The sequence below is a fragment of the Felis catus genome, chromosome B2, assembly GCF_018350175.1.
Source record: "Felis catus isolate Fca126 chromosome B2, F.catus_Fca126_mat1.0, whole genome shotgun sequence".
NCBI classification, from domain to species: Eukaryota; Metazoa; Chordata; class Mammalia; order Carnivora; family Felidae; genus Felis; species Felis catus.
Window position 1 is genome coordinate 148,579,011 of NC_058372.1, and position 12,487 is coordinate 148,591,497.

The following is a 12,487-nucleotide window of genomic DNA, read 5'->3' on the forward strand; positions in this document are numbered from 1 at the left end:
AGATGGCAACGAGAGACCAATGTTTGGTTCTAGTTTTTGATGGCTGTATCGCATTCGTGTAAAAGCCAGCCCTGGTTTGTAGAAAGTGCACACTACAATGGTCAGGGTGATGGTTCCGGTTAAAGAAAGCCTTTCTACTGTACTTCAACTTTTCTGTAAGTTTGAGATCGTGTCAAGATTTAAAAAGCAGTTTACAGGGGCACCCGGGTGACTCAGTCGGTTAAGCGTCAGACTCTTGATTTCGGCTCAGGTCATGGACTCAACGTTCCTGGGATCGAGCCCCGAGTTGGGCTCTGTGCTGATAGCGAGGACCCTGCTTGGGATTCTCTCTCTCTCCGTCTCTCTCTGCCCCTGCCCTGCTCTCATGCGCGCACACACACTCTTTCTCTCAAAATAAATAAATAAACATTGAAAAAAATCAGAAGCAGTTTATAAAAATAGCATTCACCACACACAAGAAACTAGTCTAAAAAAATTAATGGGAAAAATAATTCCATTTATAAGACCATACTTAAGAATAAATTTAGAGGAAACAGGCAGGATCCATATGAAGCAAAGTGGGAAATACTACTAACTGTCAAAAAAGCAGACATTTTAAATTATATACCTTTTGTGTCTTTCCAATTTTTACAAGTTACGTTTACTTTTTATTCAAGAACAAATTTTAGGGGCGCCAGGATGTCTCAGTCGGTTAAGCGTCTGACTTTGGCTCAGGTCATGATTTCACAGTTCGTGGGTTGGAGCCCCATGGGGGGCTCTGTGCTGACAGCTCGGAGCCTGGAGCCTGCTCCGGATTCTGTGTGTGTGTCTCTCTCTGCCCCTCCCCTGGCTCATGCTCTCTCTCTCTCTCGCTCTCTCTCCCTCCCTCAAAAATAAATAAATATTTAAAAAAATTAAAACAAAAAATTTAAAAAATTACAGCAACAAAGATAGCATGTGGACGCAAATATGGCCGGAACAAGAATTTTCAGCGGGCCCGGCTTCAGGGAGGGCTGGTCTGAAAACATCTCTTCTAAATAAAGGGGAAAAGTTGCACGGGATTGGACTCTGGCTGTTAAACCCACATGCTGGTACATGAGCCACGGCTCCTCACTGCCTCCTGAACATGTCAAGATGACTCAACTCAACCAAGCCTTCGAGAAATGGATCGCTCCCTTCTAGAAGACTCTATAACCCTTTGGATGGCCTCCATGAGACTGCTCACTTAAGGGCTGGTGTTACACGTTCTTATCTTCCTGTAAAGACTGAAAATTCCTTAAGGGCTGGGAAAAATGCTCCCCTGGCCACCAGTAGCCAGGGGGTTGGTACTTTGAGCAGAGGAGGCATGAGACTGTGTGACAGTGAACTCGTTCTCTTTTCCCTCTCTCGATCCGAACTCACACCCAGATTGTTACTGGGGCCTCATCAGTTAAGAACCAAGTGGGGTGGAAAGGGAGTAAAACACCAGTAATGTACTGCCTCTAAGTTTTAAAAAGAGAGCTAGAAAGTCTCAATCATCAGACCCGGGTTCTGACAACCACGGCTGTTCCACACATTTCCAAAGATTATTTGGCATTAATTTCTGCAGATTGGCGTGTGTGGACAGCCACAAAGCTTTTCTTTATTTATTTCATTATTTTACCTCTTTACCTATCAAACCTAGACTAGCCAGATTTCGGCACTTGAGGTGGAAAAGTAAAGAACTGTATGTACCCACTGCATTTAACTTGAAACATTTTAAAGCATAAAATAACAAGTGATCCCTGAAAATGTACCCATGGCATAAATACCGGGGGCTAAAGTCCAGCCTCCTGGGGTTTGAGGGGTGAAAACCTACGCTCTGTATCAGTGGAAGCCTAAAGGACTCTCACTCGAAAAAAATAAAGAAAAGGTAAATACTCCCTAAGCACATATAGATTGAGAACCAGATGTGACAAGTTTTCAAGAGCACAGAAATGGTTTTGGAGAGGACAGTGTGCCTTTCGCTCCGCGGTGGACGGTGAAGCTGTTTTTGCTCCTCGGGGGATCGAGGACTCTGGTTCCCGGTGGGGACTGACACTGCCTGGGGGGGGGAAGGGTTCACACCGACTGCTCCGATCCGCCCTGGACCTTCTCATCTGTCTTCCTGGTTCCTTTCCTCCTCCCTCTCCCCGTGCTGGGTTCCAACGCGTGGGTTCCTGTCTCAGAGGTTAACGTAAAGTCATTCGCCGTCTACCTACTCTGTGCCCATCCCTGGAAGAAAAGCAGGAATGATGAGTTGATCGGGCTCTAAATATATATATTCTTTTCAATCTAGCTGGGGAGCCACAGCCTCACACGGAAACCTTCGATGCACAATCTCGGAGCCGTCCTGGAAGTGGCTCGGGGCAGGGCTGCCTTGGTCAGCGATGTGACAGACCGGGGGGGGGGGGGGGGGGGGGGGGGGGGGGGGGGAGCAGAGGCCTCGTAGGTGCCGCCCCGTTAACGCATTCCCAAAGCACAGGGCCCTCCGGGTCACAACCCTTGGTCCAAAGAGACTTGCTTTAATTTACTGTTTTTCACCAAGAGGCCAGGACAATTCTGGAGCTGTGGGACCGCCGTCACCAAGACAGCTGCCAAATATGGTCTAGACCGGCGATTTTGTTCCTTTTTCAACTCCTAGGAAGAAACATATTCTTACAATAGACCAAATATACACAGGCCACTAAATAATACCTGCCCATTCTGCTGGACCCTCTAGCTCTCCTTGTCCTTCCCCTCCCCTCCCCTCCCTCCCCTCCCCCTCCTCCCCCTCTCCTCCCCTCCCCTTCCTTTTCCTCACTTCCCCATCCCCTTCTGCCCCCCCTCCTCCTCTCCCTTGCCTTCTCCCCCATTCCATTGTTTTTACAAATCTGGTTGGGATTCACCAAAAATACGTTTCGTGACTCCCAAGTAGGTTACTACCCACCATCTGAGAAACACTGGGTGAGGGCAGAGGACAGGCTGATGACGGGGTGGGGAGAAGACCCATCATCGCCAGGAATGCCCGCATGCGTGTGGAATGACTCGGCATTGCTTATTTGCAAACATAGCACCCCAGTTCTCCATGCAAGGTGCTTGTTCTTTATCGTAATCCCTCCGCTTGGCTATCCGGTCAATTCCCTTCTTCGGTAACACGACAAAATTTCTTGACAAAACTTAAGCATGCTTGCCTATGTATTATCTGCCTTGGAAAGAAGTCATCGAAGCAAAACAAGTTCTGATATTTTCTATCACCTCCAGCGCACTACTTGATTCAGCCTATTACATTTTTAATTAATTCTTAAATAACGTTATAAAGGTTTACGGCAATTTTGAAATTGCTTTCCCACGCCGTGTACAGACCATCACTAGTAATTCGTGCAGAGCGGCTCATCAGCGCACATTCGTAAGGTTTTGTTTCTTCGCGTTGCCCCCCCCCCGCCCCACGTGCGTACATATTTGCCAAGTGATAACTCATTACTCTACAGCGTTTCCCTCTTCTCTAGAATCTTTCAGGCCAATGGAAGGAAGAAGCGTCTGAACACTATTGAACCGGTCCCCAAGCCACACGGGACGTGGGCGGCGCCTGGGACCCCACCGGAGCTCCAGACTCAGGAGGGGAAGGTGCCACCACTGGGGGAGATGGCCCTGGCCTCACGGAGGAGACAGAAACTCCGAGGGGATCCACGGATGCTTCAAGTTGCCACAGAGAGACACCGAGCAGAGAAAGGAGCCCTCAGAAGAGGAAGCTTCGTAAGCACTCTTGGAAGGTACTTGTCCTCTTAGCGGCAAGGTGCGGTACCCGGAAGGCAGGAATGAGGTGAACACAGATATTAAGGCCTCCCTGTGCGTCGCTATTGTGAGTTGACAAACCACGGGCTCCTCCATGATCCCCCTGGGTCTCCTTTAGGACACCCGTGGGGCGGACCTTCACGCCAAAGGAGAGTGTTTGTGCCTGATTCTACTAGAGAACCAAATTAGTGCTGGTGATTTCCTGCTGGGAGAAGGGGCAGGGGTAGGGGTGGCTGTCCTGTTTGATGCACCATCTCGTGTCCTGCCCTCTTAGAGAAAGAGACCCCGCCCGTCTCACTGTGCAAGAATGAGGAATTCCATCTCTGGGCTAGTTCCTATTTTGGCTGGGCCAGCAGGCTCTCTGCTCTGGGGCGGAGGATCTCACCTGGCCTTGGCCTCGTTATCTGGGGGAATGAGTGATGCAAGGAGCCAAGTCCAAGACTGTGGGTCCCATCCCTCTCCCCGTGACTGTCCCTCACGTCCGTGTGCGGTTCCAGAACCTTCCTGAAAACCCCTTGCTCTGTACTTCCTCCTCTTCGGATTTCACCACCTGTACCTGCGAGGAGCCTCAAGGGAGAGCTGAGGGCACGGAGTCCATCTAGGGGCTCCCCTAAAAGTCCTCCTTCGCCTCTTTCGGTAGTACATTCTGTGCATCCTACATCCGCAGAAAAGTTCCATTAAAAAGGGAGTGCAATCATTCATCTACACATTCATTCAGCAAATATTTCAGAGCACTGAATGTTGCCAGGCTTTATTCTATCTTCTAGAAGTACACTGTAAAAAACAAACAAGCAAGCAAACAAACAAAACCTTCTACCTTTATGAAAAACACATTTTCCTAGGGAGAGACAGGCAGGCCATAAAAAAAAAAGTGACCAAATTAGAAAACTTCAGAGAGCATTTTGTCCTAGGACTTAAACATCTCATCGCCCAGTGATGACCTTGACCCTAACCCCAAGGTCATGCCCATTCTCAACGACCCTGTATGGCCAGCACTTAGCACTGGCCCAGTGCTAAATCCGAAGATGTCTGACAAACAGAATAAAATGGGATAAAATATACAGTAGCAGGCACATTGGATAATCCTTGTTGATTTTCTTTCTTCTGATGAAAGTCTAACCCTATTTTCAACGGCTTAGCACACGCGTGAGGCTGGCCCCAGCGTCACTCTCAGTGACTCCATGAAATCCTGCCATTGGCAGAATTTCAATGCCACTTTGAAATTCCTTTGCATTGCATTTCAGACAACTAAATAGCAATGACTTCACAAACCTGACGATCAGACGGAAAATAACAAAAACTGGAGGAAATGGTCAAGAAAAGAGCTTAATATTAAGCAGCGGGTAGGACAGATGACCACACTAACAGTTGACAGAGGACTTTCCTTGGATGTTACAACAAATCACTCTTCCCCCTATTCTCCGGACCTTCATAATGAAGTAACACAACACTTACACGCTATAAGCCATTGTTGTTTATGCGTGTGAATTACCGCTTTTCTCATTGCACAGCCTCCTTTGTGAGTTACCACTGAGTCCGGAGTCGGTACAATTTGTCCATTTCTTCACACAACCATAACCAAAGTCTTAGAGGTCTGACCCCCATCCCCCCCAGGGTCATCCAATTCAACCTTCCAAAGTTAGGAGGAGGAAACAGACACGTGTCTGTTTCCAGACACGTGCAATTTCCTTTCTGGCCCAACAGTGAGCACTGACTCTTGGACTCCACTCTGCACCCTTGAACATCCCTTTCCCCGACTCCCCTCTCTCCTGCATCCTCTGTGGCACCGCCTGCACCACACTGGCCTCTCTGCTGGGAGCCAGAGAAACTAACAGAACTGAAAAGTCGTCTCAACTGTCGCTCTTTGCTATCAAACCTCTGTAAGAATGTTCTTTAACATCAATTCTTGGTCCAGAGGTCATAACCACTTCTTTTTTACTAATGATTATAAATCACCCTTTAAGAGAGTTTTTCTCATGATAAAACAGTCTCATCAATTATTTTTTAGAAATTGATCTGTTAGGAAAAAAATTCCAACTAGTTTTGGGGGTCATGGAGATGCAAGGCAGCTACCAACCTAGATGTTTATTTCCCTTCTGAGTTTTAGAGCCACAGAATTGATAATACTCCCCCTGCCTCCAGTTCCAGATGCCCCCCCAAAACCCACAATCCATTAGTGACACAGAGAAGCCACAAAACCCGAATGCCATTGTGATGTCAAAAAGGTACACAGAGGAAGCAACATGTTTGGTTCAGTCATTAACTCATCAGATGAAGGAATAGCTACCCGTAGATGGTTTCCTGCAGCTCAGGAAGTCTGGGGGAGTATAAAATATGAGTAGACCATAGTCCTGTGCAAACCTGCCCTGCTTCCCCTCTACACAGAGCCCCCCCCCCCTTCAGGGGACTCTGCCGTGGCGGGAATCTGGAAAACTGTGCCAGATGGGGTCTTAACCAATTTCATCAAAAATAGAAACTACTTATTTTTAAAGGGAATGCAATAGTGAACAGTGGACATCATTTTCATCCAAATATCATCCTAAAAGAAAAAAAGAGCAAAAACTAGAAGACGAAACGCTGCAGAACAATGAGGACGCAGACAGGAAGACAGACTCGGGGAGCCTACAGGGCCAGGAAGGTAGACTTCCCACCAGGACAAAGCTGGGCAAACAGGGCCTCCTGCTGTGTCTCAGGGCAGGGTGCCTGATGAAATGTCCTGTGGTCAAACCAGTTTCTAAGCAGACAATAATTCCTCGGAAAGAAACTACCATAAAGAGAATGCGAAGAGAGTGGGAAACTAAGAGTATCCGCCCGTGGAATGAGATCAATCAATAAACTTATTCAGTGTTTTCATCAGAGACTCTTCCCGTGCAGCCTTCAACACAGCCATCATCTTCACAGCTAACTGAACAATGGGACGTGGTCTTGGATCGAAGTTCAGAGCAACGAAGAAAAGTACAGGGCGCCTGGGTGGCTCAGTCGGTTAGGCATCGAACTTCAGCTCAGGTCATGATCTCACGGTTCGTGGGTTCGAGCCCCGGGTCGCGCTCTATGCTGACTGCTCAGAGCCTGGAGCCTGCTTCGGATTCTGGGTCTCCCTCTCTCTCTGACCCTCCCCCATTCATACTCTGTCTCTCTGTCTTAAAAATAAATAAACGTTAAAAAAATTTTGAAAAAAAAGAAAAGTACAAGCACAGTAAAACAAAAACTGTGGGCTGGAAGTGTCTACCGGCACACCAAACTTCTCTTAGTTGGAAAGACAAAACTTTACAAAGTTAACATTGTATGCAAACATCTTTCATCAGTATAATCCGAACACGTGTTGGACACAGGGCCAGCTGGGATCCACGAGAGGACTATATCCTGACCGTGATTTTACATGCGTGCATGCACACACACACACACGCACGCCAGGCACATGTGCGTGCGAGTGCACACGCATGCATGCATGTCAAATAATTCCAATGGGCATCCAAAGAAATGTTCAGCCAACGCTAGGACAATGCACTTCCTTCTCCTGTTTACTCAGCTAAATGAAATAGGATGGCACGATCACAGTCAGGGAGAAAACCAAAGCCTTCCATGTGCCTTCACCATGACCCATTTACGACCTTGCCTGCATCCCCATAAGGAATCTCCTTTAGAGACACTATCAAGGGGGCAGGAGCCATTCGAACACAACAACCGGGAAATACCCACACCTCCCAGCCAGGCCTGGGAACCGTGTGCACCTGGCATAGACCGGTGAGAGGTGAGGGCATGAAAAGGCACAATGGATCTTTGTTCCTACATTCAAAGGTCCCACCACACTCTCTCCAGGTAGCCTGCGTGCTTATCAGCTATTTCAAACTTTGGATCAATGCACCCTGCTGACAGATGGTCTTGTAATCCATGCCTACCACTGGAATTTAATTTCCAATCGCCTTAACTTACCGCATGCTGTATCGTATGCTCTCAATGGTTAAAATGAACAAACACACTGGCCTTCCGAGTTGTGGAAACTTTTAACAGAAGCCCCTTCTGATAGTCAAGGTCAGCAAGACGGATGTAAATATTTTTCTCTATTCTTCCGTGTGCACACTGTCAACTTTGGCCAAGAGGTCCAAAGGAAAAGACAAGAACAGCACTGAGTGCGGAGGTGGAGGACATCCAGTTCCTTAACCACGGGGATGAGGGTCTTTGCACATTTCAGCGCACGCGCATCACGCGTGGCTCACACCCGTTTTCTCCCGGCCTCCCCATCTCCCACTGTCAAGGTGTGCACAGCCATAAACTCTACCATATAGGCAGAAGATATGTTTCCCCCACCTGGGGCGTGTGCCCGGCTACCATTTCCCAAAGAAACGCATTCACAATAATACAGTAGTTGCATGTTTACACTCTTAATGGTTTCTACAGTTACATACTCGCGGGCAATTATCAAGTGGCATTTTTTATTTGCCAAATACAAAGGATACGGTAAAATCATTAGAGATTTTTAAGCCCTAAAACAAAACCAATCTGTAGAACAGGTCATCCCAAAATTATTATAATCTCGGAGTAATATGGATGCGTTCTGTTCCCGGTCCCGACCTGCAAAATATTCCCAGCAAAGGAACGTAGAAATTATTTGCTGTTAGTACAGGACCTCCACAGCCTACCTTTTTAAATGCTAAAACCATGCGTTTCAACAAAAAAAGACGAGACGCGTCTGTTAAGATACAACTCGAATTTCTTTTACAACTGGAAGACATGTATTCGTCAATTAGTAAAACGCTGTAAAATGCCCCCATGTTGTTATTTGCCATGATAATGATGTCATTTCCCATGGACGTCACTAGCAGCTTCACCAGAAGAACATGCTATGTATCTTTGAGAGTAACCCTCAGGTCAAACCCGGATGCTGGGTACACAGCTGATGAATTTGTCAGATACCCAAGGTGATACCAAATTATTCTCCTCAAAGACGGAAAACCACCGACCGTTCAGATCCAGTCATTTGCCACATTTGCATTTCTTACCAAATGCCAGTTTTCCAGCAAAACGAATGTAAGAAACGTACTGACTTTTGCTCTAAGATCATAACTGAGCAAATAAAGTCAAAACACGGGCAGTCACGAAAATGCAACCCGTTTCCAGGTAAGCGGACAACAATATGCTCTCACCTATTTCTATTAAATCCCAGACGCACTGTCCAGGGATGGCCAACACCCGACCTCTGCTTTAGAATGCACACAAGCCGTGCAAAAGGTTCCCAGTGGGCCCAGAGATTCAGGTCTCGTGCGCAGGAAGGACTTTGGTGACTCTGTGTTTCTTATGACGTCAAGGGAGAAGAGCCATCGACTCCCATCTTGGAGACACACGCCCATGTCTCCCGGTGCTCTGCTCAGACCTGCGCCTGCCGCCAACCAAGACCACAAAGCTGAGTTCTGGAAAGCAAAGCCATCGCTCAAAACAACCCCTCCACCTGCCTCGATTCAGGTCACGCCCCCTGTCCTCTTCCACAGCTTAACCGACAGCAAAACATTTGCACCGGGTCATCTTTCCTTTGTATTTTCATGACAGCCTAGACCGGGCTTAACCGGCTCCTTTGGGCCTACTTTCCTCCAAATCCCCGATGCTTTCAGTGAAATGAAAGGTGTCTGTTTGGGTTTCTTTCCTGTGGGGACCAGACGCCCAGGTATCACTTTTGTTTCCACGGGAAATTGCCCTCTTCACTTTGTCCTTGCTATTACTCCAGGCAGAGGAGCACCCAACTGCTTTCATCACGACATCTCTCCTCGAAATCACAACACGTCACCCAATTTGCTTCAAACCTCCCCTCCAACTTCAGGAGAAAGCAGAGGGCCTGCCTGTGCAGGGGTGAGGATTCAGCATGACGCAACCCTCAGCCTGCCTGGATTGGAGAAGCATGGAAGAAGTCGACATCCTCCCTGCTGTCCCTCACCGGCCACAGACACTCGGGGACAGCCCTGGCACCCCACCCTCTCGACACAGGTGTCCAACACAAGCAGCCACGCAGCCCGTGCGTCCACAGGACAGCCGGTCACACCAGCACCCACGACGGCAGGGCAGGCAGAGGACCTGGAAAGGGTCGGCAGCCCCCAACCCACACCTCCCCGGCCTCCTCCTGCTCCTCTCCCCTCCCACCCCACCTTCCCTTGCTCTCCACAGAGCTTCAAGTTCTCCCCAGTCTGGGTCTCCAGCACCGGCTGAATCAGCTCATCCCACCCTACCCCCAACTTCCTCAAGACACCAGTAAAATCCCATATGTGGGGAGAGAAGTCTACTCAAGTTGCCTTGACCCGGAAGGCTGTGCCGGAGAAGCTGGGCTAGAGCGTTCTGCAGAGGATCTCAACTCCTAGAGGCTTCCCGGCCGCCTCCTTCCCTCTCCTCTGCCCCCCTCCCCCTACCTTGCTCCGGGCTGCCTCGGCCCCCAGGCCGGGCACTGGGCTCCTCCTCTGGGCTCGGGGACTCTCCTCCACCTCCTCCACCCTCGAGGGCTTTGCGTTTCTTCGACATCTCTGCCCGGGACTGGGGCTTTGGGGGTTTCTTTCCTCACCCCGGGCCCTCCCCCCTCGGAGAGGAGAGCGAAGGTGGGGTTAGGTGGAGGGGAGCAAGCGCGACGGAAGGGGTGGGGAGTAGAGACCGGGGAGGGAGATGGAGGGCAGGGGAGGCAGGGAAGGCAGGGGAGGCAAGGGAGGCAGGGGAGGCAGGGGAGGCAGGGACTGGCGCACAGATCCCTCCGTTCAGCCGAGCAGCTCCACGTCTAGGGGGCTGTTGGCACCGGCCGGCTCTCTCTTTCCTCCTGCCTCTTCTTCTTTCCACTAGAAGGGTGAGCTGAGAGCGGAGGAGAGCTCAGCACCCAGAGAGGAGAGGCTCCTCGGGGCCCCTCAGCTGATTTCTTCCTAATCTGGGAGGGGGAGGGGGGGTTCCCTGTACTGGGACCCCTGGCCCTGTCCGTTCATGAAAGAGCGGGGGTGGGGGTGGGAGGGGGGACACTGTTTGTGATATTTGGTGGGGGGTGCTTTCCGTGGACTGCAAGGAAAATTGGGTGGAATGAAGAAAATCAAATGCTGCAGGGTGCGATACAGTGATGCCTTCAGGTGCTGGAGGTTCCGAACCCTCCTCCCGATGACATCACGTAGGCTTTTGAGAAAGGCACTGGGGGGGGTGGGTGCAGAGGAGAGTGGCAGCAGAGGTGAGGGATAGAGAGAGGAGGAGGGGGATTTGCCCCCATCCAGAACTCCAGGGGGAAGCCAAGAAGGGAGGAAGGAAGGTGCTGGAACACCAGCAGCTCCTCTTGGCCGCTTCACCGGGCACCTGCCAGGCTGGCATCACGGGGCTGGAGGGCAGCCTTCGCGGGGAACTTGGAGCTGGAAACTCGGGCCAGGCAGTGGCCCGGAGGCAATCACTCAGCACCCGGAGTTGGCTGCAGTCTCACAGCCTTGAGTCTGGCTTCTACAGACTCAGGCTTCGTCCTCCCCCCTCCCGCGAGCCACTCTCCTCCGGAGCAGCCGTGTTCCCAAACGACAGGCTCGCGCCCCATCTCACTGACAAAGAGGATGGACGGAAATGATGGGGGGCGGGAGGGGGGGAGAGTCGGGGGGAAAAGGTTCGAATGAAGTTTTTCCGGACTCCCAAGGGTTAAATAATAGGTAAAAGCAACTATCAACTTACCCGCCAAAGTGTGCTGAGGCTCGGACCTGGTCTCCGCTTCATTTCAAGTTCGTGCCTTTGAAAAAGGGAGAGGGAAAAGGTGGGGGTGGCGGCGCCAGCCGGCCAGGAGCGCGGCGGGTCCAGGGCTCCGACGAAAACTGCGCAAAACGAGTTGCCAGGCGAGGCCGGTGGCCCAAGTTCGGGACCTCTCCAAGAACGCTCGCTTCGGCTCCGCCAAGCAGGCATATTCCAAAGGCTTCGGGCACCCCGGCTTTCGCGCCGATCTTCTCAAAAAAGGGGGGGACAACTCTAAACGGGGTGTCACGGTCTTCTTTCCCTCCCTTCCATCTGGGGGTGTCGAGGGAAGCCGCGCTGAGCCCTCCGGGCGCCAAGGAGGACCGGTCCATCTCAGCCCATTCTCTCGGTGCTGCCGCAAGTTTGGACCCACACATCTATGCAGAACAGGAGTGCGAGTGTGCGCGCGTGTGTGTGCGTGTGTGTGTGCGCGCGCGCGTGTGCCAGCCCGTGTGCCGCGCACACTGGGCATCTGGGGGTGCATGTGCTCTCAGGAACGACTCTCCGCGGCTGCCTGGAACTTGGAGAGTTTTCCTTTAAGCCGGAGCCGCTGCTCGGACACCCCCCGCGTCCAACAGGAGGCGATGACGTCTGTAGCCTCGTTGCCAGACCGTCCCCAGGCTGCCGCTGCCTTCATTGACAGGAGCGGGCGCTCTCCGACGTCAGCAGCCGGACCTTTGGCAAGGCTGCTCCCGCGGAGACGGCTCCCACCCCCGCACCTGCCAGCCCGCCCCCGGCGGGGTGGGGGGGGGATAATGAAATCAAAGCCACCCGGGAGGGGGCCGGGGAGGCTCTGGGGCTGGGGGGCGGGGGACTCCGACCAGCCCTCTTTGTCCTGGAGCTCGGGAGTATATAAATAGTGCTGTCTCCGGCCAGACTTGCACCCCTCTTGCACGCCCCCGCAGTGCCCCCCCCCCCGCCCGGCCCCTTGTCACTTTGTATCTGGCTCGCTCGGCCTGGAGGGAGGCGGGGGAGGGGCGGGGAGTGGAGGCAGACGCGGCTTCTCTCCCTCTCCCCATTCATA

General features: G+C 51.3%; 1 protein-coding gene across 1 annotated transcript in view; it reads right to left on the bottom strand.

Moving 5' to 3' along the window:
- Window positions 1-11,983, bottom strand: part of PDE10A (phosphodiesterase 10A) — a 619,063-nt gene extending 607,080 nt beyond the window's left edge. Inside the window, exon 1 of the mRNA XM_023254564.2 lies at window positions 11,410-11,983. The gene's annotated coding sequence lies outside the window, so the exon portion shown is untranslated. The remainder of the gene's footprint in view (window positions 1-11,409) is intronic.
- Window positions 11,984-12,487: the final 504 nt, after the last annotated feature.